We start from the raw sequence: 3,781 nt of genomic DNA, 5'->3' as shown, positions 1-3,781 counted from the left end.
CGCATTTCCCGCCGACTCCATCTTCCAAATGCCGTGTGCATTTGCTGTTACAGTTCCTGCTCAATAAAGATCAGCAGAACTTTCCACTGGAGATGTGGGATCCTTCTGATGTACCAGATCTTTTTTCCAGTTTTTCCAGTGCTCAAGAGTCTGGGCAAAGAGCTACCATATTCCAAAGCAAAAGGATGAGAGGCTTTCTATTGGCAGTGGGGATGGTGGATAAATCCCATTTTACCATTAACCAGTCCCATGAGCCGAGGCAAAGGGTGATTATTTTGGAGGGTCACACCTGGCACCAATCAGGTATTACTCCTGACTCTGTGCTCAGAAATCACTGTTGGCAGGCTTGGAGGACCATATGAGATGCTGGAATTTGAACCACTGTAGGTCCTGGGTTGGCCATATGCAAAGCAAATGCCCTACCGCTGTGCTATCTCTCCAGCCCCTGAGAGGGTGATTTCTTAAAAAACACAAATCATATATAAAAAAAAATCCAAGGGCCCGGAGAGATACACAGTGGCGTTTGCCTTGCAAGCAGCTGATCCAGGACCAAAGGTGGTTGGTTCGAATCCCGGTGTCCCATATGGTCCCCCATGCCTGCCAGGAGCTATTTCTGAGCAGACAGCCAGGAATAAACTCTGAGCATCGCCGGGTGTGGCCCAAAAACAAACAAACAAAAATCCACAAATTTGTAACACGCCTTGATTCTAATGGTGGCACCTCAGTGCTCACCTCTGCAGTGTGGACAAGGCATCAGAATATGACCCACTTAGAAAGGATGGAATGTGGCTGAGTGACAGTGGGGACTTCCAGGACTGGCTCATCCCATGCATCGTGCCTCTTTCCAGACTTGGCACAGCTTGTAAGTGCCATGATGTGACCCCTAACTTCTTCAGAGAGGGGCTGTCTGGTCCCTGTGCCACAAGGGCACCTCTGTGGGGGCACTGCTGGGCCATCCTGGACCCTGGTTCAGATCAGTACTTAAGTCTACTTGGCTGTGATCCGGGAGGTGGGGACATGAGGTCAGTAAGTGGCTGGATGAGTTCCCCTAAGGACTTCAGACCTCAGTTTCCTGAGCTGTCAAGTGATTTGTCCTGGGACTAAGCTAGTAAGTGGGAACAAAAAATAAATAAATAAATAAATAAATAATAAAATCTTTTTCCAGCTGAAAAGTCTCCTTTCAATATCACTGCGGCAATGAAGGTGAAAAATACACTTTTGGGACAAGGAAAATTGGAGTGAAATTTGTCAGGGCTTTGCTGGCCAAGATGTCCCAAAGACAGGACATTGGAACTACATTAAATACCAGTGACATGGGGGGGGGGGGGAGAGAGAGAGAGAGAGAGAGAGAGAGAGAGAGAGAGAGAGAGAGAGAGAGAGAGAGAGAGAGAGAGAGAGAGAGAGAGAGAGAGAATGAAGGAGCTATCTCTTGCCGGGGGCCTTCTTAGCTTATGCATATTATCTCTGTAATATTTCTTCTTCCTTTTTTGTTAATGGCTTGGGGGTTTGAACACTGTTTTGTTCAGCCACACGGGGAAATGTTTAATGAATCCTTGTGAATATTCATTAAATGCTGTTAATATTTTCTGGCGGGGGGGAGGCTCGGCTGCCCATCAGGCCGGTCTCTGAACACGGCGGGGTGGGGGGAAAACCAGCCACCACTTGATTTGCGCTATTTGTTTTCCCTTTCAATTGCCCTATTTTCTGAGAAACCTTCGGTGGTTTGCAGGGGCCAAGGGTGGAGGGCGGTTCCTTGCCTTCACTCTCCCCAGATCACAGAGGAGAGCTGAACGTGGTGATGTAGGCAGTCTTCATCCAGGCCATCTAGCTCAGGATCCATCTACCCAAGGACTCCAGAGACAGGACAGGGACAAAAGATGTGGGTGGGGAATTTTTAGAGCTTTCTTACTTGTGAAAGCAACAGAAATGGGACGTGGTCCTGCTGTTTGCTAACCAGAGAATGGATGGATTCATCTGAAGGGGTTACTATGCAGGAGAGAAATTGCAGAGAGCATAGGTAGCAGCCAATTGTGTATTGCAATATTTATAGCACACACTTTCTAAAATTCACCTTTCTGCATGTGATCAGGCCACCATCACTGCTATCAAATTCTTGAAGAGCTCAGTGCTCTACCAAAGAAACCCTCCTCCATTAGCAGATTGGGGGCTGGTTCCCTGTTCTCCCCTCCCTTAGCCTCAGGGATCCTCAATCTGTTTTCTACCACTATTAGATTCATCTGTTCTAGAATGATTCACTGGGTGGTCTTTCGGGGTTGGCTTCTTTCTTGGACACACACACTAGAGAAGGAAGTGAGTTTCGTTCCTTTTTTTAACAGCTATTACATCGTGTGGACAGACCACACAGATCAAGCAATCAGTTCTTATGGGGGCTGTTTCCACTTTGGGGGAGGCTGTGATGCCAAGAGCTGCTAGGAACATTCAGGTACAAGTGTTGAGGCGGACATACCTCATTAATTCCAAGCTTTGCCCTTAGGAGGGGGCATTGTATGGTCACTTGCTGCTTAACTGAAGAAAGTTCCAGACTGTTTCCCAAAGAGCCGCACTCATTTACATCCTTACCAGCAAGGTGTAAGGGCTCTAATTTCTATACTTCCTCACATGGTTGGCTCTTAGAGACCTAATCAGAGAAAATATCCCATAGATTATATTGTGCATATATTGCATATATAATCTACATGCAAATATAAAAAAAACAGTTAGGAAAAAAAGACACTGCACTAAGGATCATGGTTTCTGCAATGGGATAACAGGTGACTACTGGGTAATTCCAGGACATAAAAGTCCTGTTTTATTTCATAAGCTCATGGTGATTCATAGGTTGAGTGGTTGGGTTATTCTTCACCAATTTGCATGTCATCCTTGCACAGGGGCCATGCTAATTTTCTCTGTATCGTTACAATTTTAGTATATGTGCTGCTGAAGCGAGCACTAGTGGTTGGGTTATTCTTTAAAAAAAAAAAAACTTATTGACTGGTTTCTGGACCACACCTTGTGGCACTCAGGAGTTACTCCTGGCCCTGCACTTAGAAATCACCCTTGGCAGGCTGGGGGACCATATGGGATGTTGAGAATTGAACTGGGTCCCTCCTGGGTCAGCCACATGCAAGGCAAAACCCTACTGCTGCACTCTCTCTCCAACCCCGGTTGGGTTATTCATTACCCTTTGCTATATATACTAAATATTTTCTAAAATGTCACCTATCCATTATATCATCTATCCATTGAATTTTGGTACAACCTGCTTATACAGAGGTGCTGATTTTTCCACAGGATAATCTGCGAATATGGTTCAGATCTGGAACCATCAGCTCAGTTTCTGAGCTGCCAAGTCTTGAACGATGTTGCCTCTGCTTTAAATTCAGGCTCACTATCTTCCTTGCCTGAATTAAGCAGTGTTATATGGTGTAAAGAATGTTGACTTTGGGGTGTTTGGAAGTAATGAAGAAGGAGCCAACTGAAATTAGAGCTGGAGATATAGCACAATGGTAAGACCGTGGGTAAAGCACTCGCTTTGGGACCAGCTGACCTGGGTTCAATCCCTGGCACTATTTTATGGTCTTGTGAACACAGAGCCAGGAGTAGACCCTAAACAGAGTCAGGTGTGCTCCCCGCACTATCCCCACATAAAATTTATCTGTAGTGGTTTTCCATTTAAAAAATTATTTGATACTTCTTTATTATTATTATTTGGTTTTGGGGCCACACTTGGTGACACTCAGGAGATACTCCTGGCTCCTGGTAGGCTAAGGGGACCAAATGG

The 3,781-nt window shown here is 45.6% G+C and overlaps 1 non-coding gene across 1 annotated transcript; it reads right to left on the bottom strand.

Moving 5' to 3' along the window:
* Positions 1-2,843: 2,843 nt before the first annotated feature.
* LOC126031749 (U6 spliceosomal RNA) lies at positions 2,844-2,950 on the bottom strand. The gene has a single exon (XR_007503579.1). It is a non-coding gene; the product is annotated as a U6 spliceosomal RNA (small nuclear RNA).
* Positions 2,951-3,781: the final 831 nt, after the last annotated feature.

The sequence above is a fragment of the Suncus etruscus genome, chromosome 15 (genome assembly GCF_024139225.1).
Source record: "Suncus etruscus isolate mSunEtr1 chromosome 15, mSunEtr1.pri.cur, whole genome shotgun sequence".
Classification (NCBI taxonomy): domain Eukaryota; kingdom Metazoa; phylum Chordata; class Mammalia; order Eulipotyphla; family Soricidae; genus Suncus; species Suncus etruscus.
Note: the sequence above shows the minus strand (reverse complement) of the source record. Positions and strands in the feature narration are given on the sequence as shown.